Below are 16,928 nucleotides of genomic sequence, written 5' to 3'. Positions count from 1 at the left end.
TCTCTCTCTCTCCGTCAGGCCGGTGGCCGAGCACGTGGCAGAAGTGGGAAACGTTTCCCACCTCTGTGATAATCCAGCTCTCCTCTCCTTTCTTATTTAGGGGACACCCAGATACTAGCGAGGTTACAAATATTCTGATAACCCCCCCCCCCCCCATCCCCCCGCAAAAATTCTGACCCCTCGCTCCCCCCCCCTCCCAGCATCCTCACAAAGTGCAGCAGTGGGGTTTATGATTCTCGAAGGCTGCAGTCAGTCTCTTGCCTTCCCCACTTCCGCTAAACACGTGGTAATGAGGTCTGAGGCTTTTAATGGGTGTGAACAGCCCCTCCTCCATCCCTCCTCCTCCTGGTCTGCAGCAATGTAGGGTGAAGTTTTCAGGGCCGTAATGGGCCCCACGCGTGCTCTCCTGGCCTGTGGCGGCAGCTTAACTGATGGCAGGTAGCAGCAGCCTGCTCATTTTCTCCCCGGCTAAACTTTCTTGCATCCTCCTGGGATGGTCTCGTGAACCCAGTAAGGGGGGAGGGGCACCGACAGTACCCAAGGATGGCAAAAACCTACATTCCTCACTGTCAGGCCGATACAGTACAGTTCCTGTGGAGCGCACTGTTAGCCCGCGTTTGGCCGCGTGTTTTCAACGCGCTATTTTTCCCCCTTATACAGTAAGGGGTAATAGCACGTCGAAATGCATGTTGATGGCCCTATTAGTTATTCTCGCGGATACAGAAAGTAAGTTCTGCTGGCACCGGGAAAGTGTACAGAAAAGCAGAAAAAACTGCTTTTCTGTACACCCTCTGACTTAATATCATAGCGATATTAAGTCAGAGGCCCCAAAGATAAAAAAAATTTTAAATTTAAAAAAAAAAAAATTTTAAATGTGCCCGCAGCCTGCGGGTCGGATGACAGACGCTCAATTTTGCCGGCATCCCGTTTTCCGAACCCGTGGCTGTCAGCGGGCTCGAGAGCCGACGCAGGAAAAATTGAGCGTCGGCTGTCAAACCTGCTGACAGCAGCCGCTCCTGTCAAAAAGGAGGCGCTAGGGACGCGCTAGTGTCCCTAGTGCCTCTTTTTACCGCAGGCCTCATTTAAATACTTGATCCCGCGCCCAGGAGAGTGGCCTGGGCGCACGGTGGGAGAGTAGTCGCTCGCCTCAGAGCGCCGGCTCTCCCGCGGGTTTAACTGTATCGGCCCGTGTGTGAGGGCACTGATTCTTCTTGCTGAACTGAAATCTCTGAGCAACTTCAGTCATCCTGATTGGGAAATACAGTTTTTAGTATGGTCACAGCCTCAGAGTAAGGCATGGATGAAGCGGGAGATACACACGATATCATATGCAGCCGTTACCAGAACACACAACACAACAGTTGTCTTGTGTGTTTGGTCATCCATATAATCTGCTTGGATCTTGCATGTGCCTCACCTTGCCACATTCGACCAATCAAACTTATTACAGTTCTGACTGCTGTGCAGCCTCCCCTCCACCAGGGGTCCTCAGCAAGCCTTGCTCACAGCTGTGCAAGTTACTTCCTTGCGGATCACATGTCACCTCAGTTCCAGCCCTACATAACCCAGCCTGTCCATTCCCTCAGTGCCTCTTCATTGAGTCGCCTCGGCTCTCTAACCTGGCCAGACTTGCCTTGTTATCCCACCTTGCCTTGTGGCCTACCCGGGCCTTCTGCCTTGCTTTGCAACCTACCCAAGCCTTCTGTCTTGCCTTCCAACCCTGCCTGTATCCAGCTTCTGCCTGCCCGCAGTACCAGCCCAGCCTCCAGTCCTGCCCTGCAGCCCAGTGCCGCTTCTGCAGGGGTGATCCTTGACTCCTGCCCGCTGAACCGTGACACCACCATTATCACCAAATTGTGAAGGTCACCCAGCATGAGTGAGGAAAGGCTTAAGACTTACACTTAGCACAGCTTTAGATTAGGAGCCTGAGGTCTGCATAGGTTGCTTACGCAGACATAGTGTCGTATTCTGCGGCAGGAGATGCAGGCAAGCCCGGAATTAGACATAGGCAATTTCCTAGGGTGCCAAATTATGAAGGTGCCAAATACCCAGGACAAAGAGCAGTGCAGAGATGCCAGGGAGAGGTCTGCTTCAGCAGTCCACGTCAAAGGGGTGCTTCTGTGACACCCTGAGACTCTGGAGGATGCTTGGGGATGAAGGGATATTCAAATCTCCAGGGTCTTCCACCTCCCACTCTCTAACCCTGCCTATGGGCACCAAGCTCTTAAATCTGGTCCTGGATGCAGGCAGAGGCAAGGAACACTGCGCTCTCAGCGACAGTTCTCTGACTGCCCCTCTCCCCTAGTGACCGGGGCTAACATTTACATACAAGGCCCAAAAATGAAGAGATCTTGTTCATTCATGATGCAATGATCTGCACGTTATGCATGGGGAGGGGGGGGATATTCACAGAATGGTCTAGCAGGCTACGTAATTAGCCTGCTTGATCAAAGGATTTGATAATTACGCTGTGCAGAGTAACTAAATATAGCTGCTTGGTTTCACTAAGTGGCTACATTTTACTGTTTAAAAAAAGTGAGAGTTTTGGGAGGCAGGATGGAGTCAGGGGCAATTTGCTACGTGCAGATGGAATTTTCAAATATAGGCCTGTAGTCCTGCCCCCCCCCTTTCCCCCAATTAACCCTTATCTCGGTTATATCAGGCACAAAGTATGTGGCTACTTTTATGCCTACGTCAGGTTCAGCAAGATTTCCCAAAAGAAACTATGGAGTACTTTCCCTTTGAAAATTTGCTGATGAACCCAGGCACCTTGCAGCTTGCCAACTTAGTGAAGACTACCCCTGGCAGAGAATGTAGCAGCCTCTGCAGGAATGACATAGTCTTTCTTTACACCTCCCCCTATCCCACTGAAAAATATTAGAGAAGTGCAGGGATATTTGGAACATATGTCTGTCTGTCTGTTTTTCCTTCCAACGTTAAATGTTCACCATTTACTTTAACCATTTAAAAATAAAACAAAATTTTTTTTTTATAGGATTGAAAGAGTTATGCAAAAGTAGAGACCGTAATATCAATATGTGTCTGGCAACAGAAGGGCACAGGAAATATTTGGAGCTGCAATAGAATTTGTTTCAGTGGCAAGAGTCGCATGACGTTTCCTTAACTGCAGGGCAGCTGTGGAGATGGATGGTTTGTCAGGCAGTCACTCTTAACAGGATCTCTGTGACCCTCAGGTCCTGTCACATTAATGCTTTATCATATTGCTAGGAGGTTTTTATATCATTTACTAGACGATAACAGATGGGGAGTCATCCGTAACCAGCCCACGATGGCGCTAAGGGGTTCTGCTCTTGGCAATAAGCCTTGAGCATGAAGCTGGAATACCAGAACCCCAAGACACCAAAACAGGTCACTTGTGGATCAATGATGACCTTGCCATTGGCCTTTACAATATATAATCAACCCAGCCAGGGCTCCAAGCCAGGAGCCTCTAGGGTCGTGGACTGTCGCCAATGACAAGCACGAGCTGCCAAGAGATGTGGAAGTGATATGTACAAGTCCGTATGACCATTCCACGATGCTGTCAGATTAGGATTGTCAGACGGGATATATATAAGTTTGTGTTCATCACAGAATCATGTGACAGGCAAGTGAGGCAGAACAGGTAATTAAAAGAAAGCTGCACCCATCCCTCCATGCATTGTGCAATAATTCTACATACGACAGGTAATAATACTCACCCTGTATCACTTTAAACTAGTATACTGGGCCAGCCAGGTGGCTCAGCGGCCATGCTGCACACTGCCATGCAAAGGGGCTCGTTTACCAGGCCAGGACTCTGCTCCCCAATCTGAGCAGCAGTGGAGATGCTGCGGAAGCAGCGCTCACAATCTTTGTGGGGAGGAAGTCCCAGTCGTCACTCAGTGATAAGTGTGCAGAATGAATTCTGGATTGATTTGAGTTTACAATGAAAATGTGATCTGTAAAGTTGAACAATATGTCGTTCCTAACATCAAGATCCAGTGAGGAATATTTCAGGGTCACCACTCGTTTTTCCTGGCACTGAATCCTCTTATTAACTCTTTGGGCTAGGGATTTCACCTTAATTGCAGAGACATTAATGATCCACAGCCATCGCACCCTACTGTTTGTAGATGACTTGAAGCTTTATAGCTTTTGTGATCGTCATTTAGTGGAACAGCTCAGAGTAATGAAGTTTCTCAGATGACGTCAGGATGACATTCGGCCTGGATAAATACGCTAAAACGACTTTCCATAAAGGAAAATTAAGCAAAACTGCAAAGATCTCTTTGACCAAGAGCTGTAGCTTAAAAGAACTTGAGCAAGACGGCGCATACAAATATCTAGGGGTGGATGAAAATGCACAAACTCAGCACAAGTTACTGAGAGAGAAGATCCGTAAAGAATACTGTAGGAGAATGAAACTGATTTTGAAAGGTGCTGTACAACACAAAACAAGATACAAACTACCAATCAACTTGCACTTCCTGCATTGTTCTATAGTTTTGGGCAGGACTTGATTTGTAGACCAAAAAGGAAGTGGAACTGTAGAGCTGAGGGTCCGGGGAGTGGGCTCGGAGGCAGGAGTGACCTGTGCGAGAGGGTGAGGCCAGGACTGGGGGTGAACTCTCTCCCAAGCACAGATCCAAACTCACTCGTCCTTCTCCTTACTCCAGTGATCCCTCCATCCCTAGCCCCCACCAGTGCTCAACCCTCAGGCATCCTTCACGTGCCAAAACTGATTTACGCTATTGGCTCAGCTCCACTTCCTCAAGTCCCAGGAAAAGAAAAAGGTCGAAGAACACAGTTCAAGGTCATTCAGCCAGAAATTAAGCCCTGGGTAACAGCTACAAAAAGGAGCTGAATTAGCACAGATTTGAAACGTGTGAGCAGTGTTTTATAAACTGTGGGGTGGTAGCTGCACAGTTTATAAAATTACCACTTATCTCTGTCCCAAAAGTATACACAGGTTTGAAGCCTTAACAATTGGCACCACTGTTCACAAGTGTCTTGTGCTAATTCAACTGCTTTTTGTGCTGCGGTCTCTACTTCAGGATCACAGAACAGACTGTGGGGCGGGGAGGCAGAACAACAGTGAGGGAAGGGTTAAATTAGGGAGCAGAGTGTTTGCCTTGTCTGCCCCAGGCTCACTCCCCTCTTCTTCAGACTGCCTGAAAAGGGAGGGAATGGAAGAGAATCGGACTAACAGACACGGAAAAAACTGGCAGAATTGATAATTGGGACAATTATCGACCAATATCCAACCTGCCTTTCATTGCTAAAGTCCGCGGTTACCCTGCTTCTAACCCGCTTTCTACTCACAATTTGGCCGCGTTAGTCCAACCCGCGATTCACTATCCCCTTTAACCCATCTTTACCGCCTCTTTAAATCAACGGGTAACCCTTTCCGCCGGCGGCATGTATATGATATGTAAATGATCGGATTAGCTATTCCCTCCCATACAGTAACGTGCGGCCCGATTATCGCTTTTTAAACCTGCAGTTTTGCCGCGCGTTTAACCTGCTAATTTACCGCCTACCCCTACCCCTGCGTTAGTGTGGAGCGTCAGGCAAGCCGAGATGAAATCTCACGGGCCACGGAGCAGCCCCAGCCAGCCCCACTTCACTGCCTGACCCCCTAACTCCCCGGGACAAGACCGAGCAAACTTTCCGCCAGCCCCCGCTCACCTGCCCTGGCCACGTCCATGGATGCTGATCTCCCGCGCTGACAGCTCCGGAGCAGCCCCAGCCAGCCCCCGCTCACCTGCCCTGGCCACGTCCATGGATGCTGATCTCCCGCGCTGACAGCTCCGGAGCAGCCCCAGCCAGCCCCCGCTCACCTGCCCTGGCCGCGTCCATGGATGCTGATCTCCCGCGCTGACAGCTCCTGAGCAGCCCCAGGGGCTGACTGACCCCCTAACTGACCCCCTAACTCCTCCCCCTCCAGGACTCCTTCCTCTCAACAGGCCAGGCCATCCTCCCCCTGAGCCCCAGCCACCCCCTGACTCCCCCCCCTAACTTTCCGCCAGCCCCCGCTCACCTGCCCTGGCATGAAAATGTGATCTGTAAAGTTGAACAATATGTCAACTTTACAGATCTGGGATGAGCTCTGCTCACCTGCCCAGTCCTCTCTCCCCTCCTCCCGGGGGCAGCCGGCGGCGGCGAGAGCGGCTTCGGCAGCCCGGGGCGGATCGGGCGCTCCCCATGGCTCCCTATTCTCTAAAAGGTAATGCGTGCACGCTGTGACCTCGGACGTCGCACGCCGTGACCTGAGTGCCCGGCTGGATGTCCATTGTCACGGCGTGCACGCATTACCTTTTAGAGAATAGGGAGCCATGGGGAGCGCCCGATCCGCCCCGGGCGCTGGTACCTGTCATTTCAAATGTCATTTGAAATGACAGGTACCAGCGCACCCAGGATACTGTATAGGCGCTGTATAAGCGCCTATACAGTAAAATGGATTGCGCTTCATGGACGCGCGTTGGACGCATGCGATTTTAATACAGTATCGAGCGGTAGGTGATCCGGACCGTGCGTGCGGCAAACATGGGTGCGCCCGGCACTAACGCACCTCCTCCTACCGCTCCTTACTGTATCGGCCTGACAGTTAGAAAGCTGTCTAGAAGACAATAATACACTCTACCCAAACCAATTCGGTTTCGGAAAAGACTGCTCAACAGAAACCCTACTCATTTCCTTCACCAACCCAGTACTACAAGGGTTTGACAATGACGAATCCTATATCCTGGTACTAATTGATCTTACAGCAGCCTTCAACACCGTAGACCACACCCTGCTGTGCCATCAGTTGAAAAAAATTGGAATAGATAGAATGGTCATCGATTGGCTCTCTTCCTTCCTAGCAGGTAGATCATTCAAAGTCAAATTAGACAATCACCTATCTGACACCTTCCCAATAGATACAGGTGTCCCCCAGGGGTCAGCACTCTCGGCTACACTATTCAACATATAAATGCTACCCCTATGTACATTACTAGCGAAACTAGGAATCAACTTCTTCCTACATGCAGACGACATACAATTCTACATACCATTTGAAAAAACTGCTTTGACCCTGTCCACCTACATGAAGGCAATACAACAAAACCTATCTCAGCTGAAGCTAACTCTAAACACAAAAAAACCCCTGAAAGTATGTGGTTAAGGAGAAATTCCACGATAATCAAACCGCCAACCTAGAAGATTTTAACATCATACCCTCAGATCAAGTATGAGAATTAGGAATACAGATTGATGAGAACTTTTCAATGAAACAGCAAATAAGCAAATGAATTCAATCAGGATACACCAAGTTGAGAATAATACACCGGCTGAAACCATTGCTAAGACTTCCACACTGTTTTACAAACATTTATATTTTCAAACATAGATTACTGCAACTCCTACTCCTGGGGGAATTCTGTGGAAAATAATTTAAAATTCTACGCACAAAAACTTAAAATTCTGCATACTTTATATTGGTCAAAATAACACAATTTATTTGACAGTCTTTAAGTAATTACATTTTAAATTAATACAGAAAAAAGTTATTACTTAAATGTTCCTCTCTCTCTCTCACACACGTTCCCTCTCTCTAGTATACATACACACCCCCTCATATAGGCTCCCTCACTCTCTCGCACACATTCATCCCCTCATACAGGGTCCCTCTCTCTTGCGTACACACCCACACAAGCTCCCTTTCTCTCTCACACATACACCCTCACACAGGCTAGCTATGACTCTCTCTCACACATCCCTTCACAAAGGCTCTGACTCACACATACACAATCCCTTCATTCGGGCTAGCACCTCACATACACACGATCCCTTTTTCATACACACCAGCTCCCAATCTCTCACACACACATACACACTCCTTCACAATCTCTTAATATAGGCTCCCTCTCTCTGGCATCCACACAAGCACAGCCCCCCCCCCCCCCCGCTCTCTGTCACACCCTCCTGCTTACCCCCTCAGTCTCTCTTACACACCCCTGCTCTCACCTTCCCTGCTCTCTCTCTCACACTCACCTGCTCACCCTCCTGCTCTCACCCTCCAATCTCTCTCTCACACCCCCTCCCTCTCCCCTCCACTCTCTCCCCTCTCCCTCTCTCACACTCCCTCCCCCTCCCTCTACTCTCTCTCCTCTCTCAGACCCCCACCTCCTCCTCCTCTCTCATACCCCCTCCCGCTCCCTCCTCTCACACAAACACACCTCTACCAGTGGCGTAGCCATGGCCCACCCATTTTGCGCTCAGACCCACCCACTCAAAGTTACCTGGTGCCTGAGGCCTGATACAGGGCCATCAAGAAATTCATCCTGTGCAGCCCGAGGGCTGACCTGACCTTCGCAGGGCCATCACGGAGCTCATCCTGCTCGGCCCAATAAGACAGGACCGACTATCAAAGGGCTGTCATGGAGTTCATCCCACGCGGCCCAAGAAGTCTGACAATCAAAGGGCCGTCACAGAACTCATCCCACAAAATCCATTGCTCGAAAAGAGCCCCGATCATCGCAGGGCCATCGCAGAGCTCATCCCGTACAACCAGAGAAGAGAGGCCCGACTGTCAAAGGGCCATTGCAGAGTTTATCCTGTGTGGCCCGACCCCCGAGAATAGGCCGGACTGTCACAGGGCCGTCGCAGAGCTCATCCCACATGGCCCGAGAAGAGATCCTACCGTCACAGGGCCATTACAGACCTCATCCTGCTGTTGTGTCCGTTGGTCTCAGAAGGCTTCGACCTCTGTGCCTCACTTTTCTTCCTTCTCTCTCCTCAAGCCTTAGGAAGATGGCTGCTGCCGCGTCTTCATGCCACTCTCTCCAGCGTCCCTGGAATGGCAACGGCAATGGTGTTTGCCCTGGATTTCCTGAGGGCCTCCTAGGGTGTGCGCGCGCACACCACCCACGTCTTTATCCACGTCATGGCGTGAACCTTGGGGGCGTCCCCTCTGAGTCATGCCTCGGGGGCATCCCCTCTGAGTCATGCCTCGGGGGTGTCCCCTCTGAGTCACGCCATCCGGGTATTTAGCCTTCCCTTCGTTTACTAACAAATCGAGTTAGCAAGGATCAGACTCGGATTGGACTCACTCCGGTCTAAGCTACTCTGCCGCTCCCAGCAGCCACTGGAAGCTCTCTACCCTTCGGGGTCAACTCTAACCTGGGTATCCGCTCCTCAGGGGCCCTTGTGCTTTCTTTCAGGTACCTATCTGGGATAATGGGTACTCGCTCCTCGAGGGCCTGTTCTCCCTACCTTGGTGCCTACAGCTCAACTACTGCTGCCTGCCAGGATTATCATCAATACAGCCATCTACTTCAGTGAGTAACTAACTGTTCAGATTGTGTCTTCTTAAGCTTCAGCGCTGAGAGTCTACATCCGGGGCTCTCTCTTCTACCCTGCGCTGCCTACCATCTACACGAACGTGGACCAGCCTCCTCTCCCTGGACTACCTACTGAGTTACCTCACTGCTGCCACCCCGGGCAGTACCATCAAGCTGTATAATAAATACAAATTCTCTGTGTCTGCGTGTATCGAGTCTAGCCTAGTACTGCGGTTCCTCATGGGGCTCCTCCCCGTGGGAGTGGCCATCACTGCAGTACCCAAGAATCCACTCCAACACTCCAACACCTCAAAACCCTAACACCTGCGCAGCCCTACGCCTAAGAGCCCTGATCATTGCAGGGCCGTCGCAGATCTCATCCCGCATGGCCCAAGACTAGAGGCCCAACAGTTGAAGGGCTGTTGCAGAGCTCATCCCATATGGCCCAACACCTGAGAAGAGGCCCGACAATTGCAGGACCATCGCGGAGCTCATTCCGTGTGGCCCAAGAAGAGGCCCAACCATCATAGGGCCGTTGCAGAGCTCATCCTGTATGGCCCAAGAAGAGAGGCCTGACCATCTTAGTGCCGTCATGGAGCTCAACACATACAGCCAGAAAAGAAGCCTTGCAGCAAGGACTCCAGGAAGAGATGAAGAGGCCCTGATAGAGTATGTGTGTGTGTGTGTGTGTGTGTGTGTGTGTATGAGAGAGAGCATGGGACTGAGAAGCCTGTGTGTGTATGAAATAGAGCATGGGAGTGAGAAGCCTGTCTGTGTGTATGAAAGAGAGCATGGGAATGAGAAGCTTGTCTGTGTGTATGAGAGAGAGAGCATGGGAGTGAGAAGCCTAGATGTGAGTATATATGAAAGTGAGTATGGGAGTAGGAAGCTTGTCTGTGAATGTATGAGCGAGATGATGGGAGTGAGAAGCCTGTCTGTGTGGGTGTATATGAGAGAGAGAAGCCTACCTGTGTATGTATGAGAACACGGGAGTGAAGAGCCTGTGTGTGTATGTATGAAAGAAAGCATGTGGGTGTGAGAGACAGTTGATGAGAGAGAGCATGTGGGAGTGGAAGCCTGCATGAGGGAGAGAGTATGTAAAAGAGCCTGTGTGTGTGTGGGTGTGTGTGTGTGGATGTGTGTGAGTAGAAACCTTTGTGTGAGAGTGGGAACCTATGAGTGCAAGTAGGAGCCTGGGTAAAAGAGAGTGTGTGGGAGTAGGAACCTGCGAGTGAGAGCCTAAATGTGAGAGTGAAAGCCTGCATGTGAGAGAGAGCATATGAGAGTGGGAGCCTGTGTGTGTGTGAGAGAGAACATGCAAGAGTGGGAACCTGTGTGAGAGAAAGCATTTGTTTGAAATAGTGCATGTGAGAGAGAATCTGTGTATGTGTGTGTGTGCGTGTGTGTGTGTATGAATGAGGAAGGAAAGACGACAAGAGGAGAGAGAAAAAGCAGAAAGAATAAAAAAGACCTTGAAAAAGGAACTAGGAAAAGACAGACAAGGGGAAAAAAAAGGCTGGGACCAACCGATTAGAAAAATAAGATCAGATAACAAAGGTAAAAAAAAATTATTTTGACTTTCAGCAATTGGAATATGCCATCTTTGGGAATGGGCATTTCTTATTTATTTGTATTTTGCTGTTTCTTCGATATTCCAGTGTTCACAGGGGCTGAGGCTAGTTTTTCAGGCTTTCCATTTCAGTTTTGTCTGTATGTTGTTGCAAATCTTAAGTTCTTATGATGATTATTATGATTATTGCTGTTTTATTGTGCATATGATATTCTCTGCATTTTTGGAACGAGGATCATAAAAGAATACATTTATATTTATTTCATAATTGGATCTGATGTTTCTGTTAAACATTTGTTACTTTTTACATATGTATTTATAAACTGCAATAAGTATGAAATTAATATAGATTAATAAGATATTTTTAATACTGGTAAATGCTTGAAATAATAGAATTAAATATTTTAAAGCAACACTCATGATAAAACTTCTTAGAAATCCATTGTCAGATGCACTCTAAGGCTTTATTTATTGATAAGAGTACAAATAGTAGGGGTTAGACTTATATGCCAACTGCCCACCCATGTTAACCTTGGGCTCCCCCCAAAAAATTTATTTCTGGCTATGCCACTGCTCTATACACACCTCTCTGCACACACTCACTCTCACCGGGGCCTTCATCTTCGCCACGAACGGCGCATGCTCTGTTCTGTTTGCAGCATGCCGGGGTCTCCTCTGCCATTTTCTGCACAGAATTTGGCAATTTGCGGGGGGGGAAGGGAAATTCTGCACAAATTCTGTGCTCCGCAGTAGTGCAGAACTCCCCCAGCACTAAACTCCCTTTTATGAGGCTTACCCTCAAGACTACCAAAACCACTACAGCTACTACAAAATGCCTCAGCTAGACTCTTATTACCGGTAGGGACAAGGAAATTTGACTACATCACCCCCTTGCTGATAGAACTGCGCTGGCTTCCTGTACAATCCAGAATTCATTATAAAGTATTAACTCTAATTTTTAATATTATCAACAACATTAATCCAGTTCTGGAGACCATATCTTCAAAAGGACAAAGACAAGATGGAGGCGGTGCAGAGAAGGGCGACCAGGAAGGTGGAGGATCTGCATCGGATGATGTACGAGGAGAGATTGAAGAATCTAAATATGTACACCCTGGAGGAAAGGAGGAGCAGAGGTGATATGGATCAGACTTTCAGATACTTGAAAGGTGTTAATGATCCAAAGACAACGACAAACCTTTTCCGTAGGAAAAAAATCAGCAGAACCAGGGGTCACGATTTGAAGCTCCAGGGAGGAAGATTCAGAACCAATGTCAGGAAGTATTTCTTCACGGAGAGGGTGGTGGATGCCTGGACTGCCCTTCCGGAGGATGTGGCGAAGACCAGAACTGTGAAGGACTTCAAAGGGGCGTGGGATAAACACTGTGGATCCATAAAGTCAAGAGGTCGCCAATGAAGAGTGGGTGACTCGCCAGAATGATGGCTACTGCCTGGAGACAATACCCTTATTAAATAAACATACACATGCTTACTGTGACTCCAACATCGCTCTAAGCTTCAACAGCAAGAGGAAATGTGGTAAAAAGGATTCACACTCACAAAGAGGGGAGTAGCTGGCTTGTTACGGCGGTTACTACCCCAAATCAAATAAGCCTGATACTTCACTTTCAATGCATATACAGCATAGTTCTCTGCTTCAACGGCAGGGGAGAAGAAAAACTGATACTTCACACATCCAGCAGAGCTCTCTGCTTCAACGGCAGGGGAGAAGAAATGAGGGTTCGCACTCACAAAGCGGGGAGTAGCTGGCTTGTTACGGCGGTTACTACCCCAAACCAAATGTGCCTGATACTTCACTTTCGATGCATATCCAGCATGGCTCTCTGCTTCAACAGCATGGGAGAAGAAAAACAACCAATAAGGGCTGTATAACATAGTCTGGGTAAAACAAATAAGCATGGGTGTAGCTTGCTTATTGCGGCGGCTACTACCCCTAACTAATCAAGCTAGATATTTCACTTGGATGCAGCTCCATCACTGCTCTCTACATTAAAGGTGGGGGTGGAAGGGAAATAGAACCAAGAGCTAAGAGAAACAGATAAGTATGAGAGAAAAAAATGTGTGAAGCTTGCTGGGCAGACTGGATGGGCCATTTGGTCTTCTTCTGCCGTCATTTCTATGTTTCTATGTTTCTATTAATCCATGTTCAATAGGAGGGACCATTCAACCATATATCCCACAGAGAACACTAAGATCACAAAACAAAGGACTTCTAAGGATGCCTACAACAGGGAACACACACCTAACACAAATAAGAGACAGAAGGTTTTCCATAGCGGGACCTGAATTATGGAACTCTCTTCCAGAGCCTCTGTGCCAGATAACAGGAAGAAAGAGTTTCAAACGAGAACTGAAAACACGGCTCTTTAGAAATGCATATGAACTGACGTAAAAGTAAAATAAAACTTGTTCTCGATGTCCATGTATCGACTCAGAATACGCAGTTGCTGTTGAGATGAACCAGATTATATATAAATATGCCCTAGAAAATGTATTTGCAGTTATATTGACCTAGAATATGAACATTGAAACAGAATGGGATTGTTGACCCAGTCATTGAAAGCCGATCTTGTAAACTGTTGTGATCTCATTTTGGAACGATGGTATGTAAAACACCTAAATAAATAAATACAGAAATAAATGGGCAAACGCATAAATATAGTGGGAAACACAGAAAGTTGCTTCAGAAACCCTACGTGGATCAAAATTTGACTTAGGGAATGGTCAAGGAGAGGTGAGCTCAGACTTGAAGATGAGAGGTTTATAACTGAAGTACAGGACCACGGATGTAACCTGTTTTTTTTGAGGAGTGTCGCTCCTTAGGGCACATAAGTAATTTATTTCTCAAGGGGTTGCTCCGGCTAGCATATTACATCCCACACTGACTCTCAGTTCCTGGGGGGGGGGATCTTTTTATGGGGGGAAGCTCAGATGATGAGAAAAGAACTTCAGGGCGTGTCAGAACTGTAGGTGCTTCTCAAGGGGTGGGAGGATGAAGTGATTCAGACAGGACTAGGTCTGGGTGTTAAAATGAAGTTTAAAATAAAGCCCATTGTCCAGAAGTGTGAATTTACACCTGACTGATGGTGCAGGTATAATTCTGGGTAGACAGGTGCCCTTTATCCAGACCTCTGGGTAGAATCCATGGTGATCTTAAATGTACCAACTCTCCCAGCGGCTGTGCGGGAATCCTAGTAGAGGTGTCCTACCTTTAGCCGTCTTCTCCTCAGACACCCAGTCCGTCCTGCTCCTTTGATGGTAGAGATCTGGATGGGGTCTCCTGCTCTTATTCTTCCTTCTTTAAAGGTTCTTTCATCCTTTATTCTCTGATATTTCTGGGGAACGTCTCTTGGGGAAAAGTTAGTGGGATCAGGCTAGATTTCCGCTCTGAAATCCCAGTGGGGAAGGGAGATCCAAAAACCTCCCCACTCTTCTTAAGTCCAAAAAATACTTTAAAGTTAAACTGGATACGTCTTCTGCTCTCACTGTCCCTCGCAGCAGGATCCATCACTGGTGCTTGCACACCCAGGGTTTTGAGTAGGCTCATGGGTCTTTGGCCCCCTGGTCAGAGCCCTTTTGCCCCTAAAGGGTATCAGGCTTAAAAGTCTATCTCTCTGTGAATTATAAGAAGGACCCTCGGGCAGGGAGTGCACTGGGAGGCATCACTTCTAATACAGGCTCCTTTGAGTGAAGCTGGGAGGCCCCACCAGAAAGTGGAAAAAATACATCTTTACTCCTTGACTGCTTCCTCAAACTGAACCCCATGGTGTCTTAAAATGGCCTCCAATCCAGACTCTCCAGGTGGGAGGGACTGAGGGGTATGGATGGCTCCTTACTAGAGTGTTAAATTACAGGGACAGTGACATCTGATGTCCAGACTGGGAGGATCTGCCACTAGGATAAAATAGTTCAAAGCATGCATAGAAAAAAAATAATAAAAGAGATAAATGCAGATTCTGTAAAACAGAACTAGAAACGGTTACACACCTTGTTGATGGGTGTCAAGTGTTGATGTCAGAAGGCCTGAATACAGAAAGACATAATAGGGTGGCAGAGCTCATCCACTGGAAACTGTGTTAACATTATAACATCACTGGACCAGAAAAGCACTGTGATCATGACTCAGAAAAGTGTAAAGAATGAAGAAGTTGTGATCACCTGGGACATTTCCAGCTGTCACATAATGTCTTTGCATTTCCTCTGTCACCTATCAGAGCTTGAACCGTTGGCTACCTTGGGGTTCCAGTAGGCACCTCATGGCTCCCTGTCCTGGCAACCTCCCACCCACCAACTGGGGTTCAGCTTGCTTTCAGACAATTACCCTGCCCACAAAAAAACATAAGATTTGCCACACTGGGTCAGACCAGAGGTCCATCAAGCCCAGTATCCTGTTTCCAACAGTGGCCAAGCCAGGTCACCAGTAGCTGGCAGGATCCCAAGGGATAGACAGATTCCATGCTGCTTATCCCAGGGATAAGCAGTGGATTTCTGCAACTGCACCTGAGCAATGGTGTTAACCCTTTCTTGGCAGATGGCACATATCCTAAAGGATAAACCCACAACGAAGTGTAAAACGATGGGCAAACACACTAATATGAACACAATCCAAAAGGGCCATAAAAGAATGTATAACTGGAGCTGTCTTTACACTTCTTATTCCCCTTTCCTGTATCCCCAAGGTGAGGGTTCTTTCTGCAGGGGTGAAGGCTAACTTTCCTAGCCCAGGCAGTAGTGTTTTCCCATGTGTGTGTGTTACCATAGCTCTTTTGGACAGACACACCTACAAACCAGGCAGGACTCACAGGATATGTGTTCAAATTAAAGTTTTCTGTAATTCCTTGTAAAAGAATCAATCGGTGTAAACAAAAGTGTCCAGATACTTCCAGCGTTCCCAGATTTACATCAACTAGAATTTGGATGCCCTCTAACTCTGTGGAAATGTCCCTGCAGGCAGGGGCTTGGAACCTGCTTACCCTCCATGGTAGGGAAAGATAATTGTCCCAAAGGGGCTGGGGTATCCTAACAGTGACCGGATCCCTTTCCCCAAGACCCTCGCTTAATCCTGAACTTCACTTGGCAGTGTCCTGTGTCCTGGGGGGGGTGGAAACTCCGTGGGGTGTCTCCAGATGTTTCTCCCTTGATGGGCCCTCTTTAAAAGACAAAGGTTGGCCTCCCAGGAGCAAAGGCCTGCACTGGAAGGGGAAACAGCTACCAAAAGTCTCCAGGGGAAAAGAAGGGGGCAGAAAAAAGTCTCCCTTTCCCCAAATAGGGAGAAATGCAAAACTTTCAAAAACTTGAATCAGGTGCTGCAACCTCCTCTTATGCTGGCCAAAAAAGGTGCACAGTTCCTCCTGAGCAGAGGATTCAGCCTGCCGAGAATGGAACAGGTCAAAAATGTAAAAATCAGAAAAAACTGTAATAGCTTCTTAATAGCCCTATTACAGGAACCTCTTTAGCATTTCCTCAAAGGGAATTGTTCCATCCCCTTTATCATTTTGGTCATCCTTCTCTGTACCTTTTCTAATTCTGCTATACTTTTTTGAGATGTGGTGACAGAACTGCACACAATACCATACTCAAGATGAGGTCGCACCATGGAGTGAAATAGAGGCATTATGATATTCTCAGTTTTATTCTCCATTCCTTTCCTAATAATCCCTAGCATTCTATTGGCTTTCTTGGCTGCTGTTGCAGACTGAGCAGAACATTTCAACTTATTATCAATGATGCTGCCTAGATCCTTTTCCTGAATGGTGAGTCCTAATGTGAAGCCTTGCATTGTGTAGCTATAATTTGGGTTACTCTTCCCTAAGTGCATCACTTTGCACTTGTCCACATAAAATTTCATTTGCCATTTGCATGCCCAGTCTCCCAGTTTTGCAAGGTCCTCTTGCAGTTTCTCACAATCCTCTTGTGATTTAACAACTTTGAACTATTTTGTATTATTGACAAATTTGATCACCACACTCCTTATTCCCATTTCTGGGTCATTTATAAATATATTAAAAAGCAGTGGTCCCAGAACAGATCTC

The sequence above is a fragment of the Rhinatrema bivittatum genome, chromosome 6, assembly GCF_901001135.1.
Source record: "Rhinatrema bivittatum chromosome 6, aRhiBiv1.1, whole genome shotgun sequence".
NCBI classification, from domain to species: domain Eukaryota; kingdom Metazoa; phylum Chordata; class Amphibia; order Gymnophiona; family Rhinatrematidae; genus Rhinatrema; species Rhinatrema bivittatum.
This window is presented reverse-complemented; position numbering follows the sequence as displayed.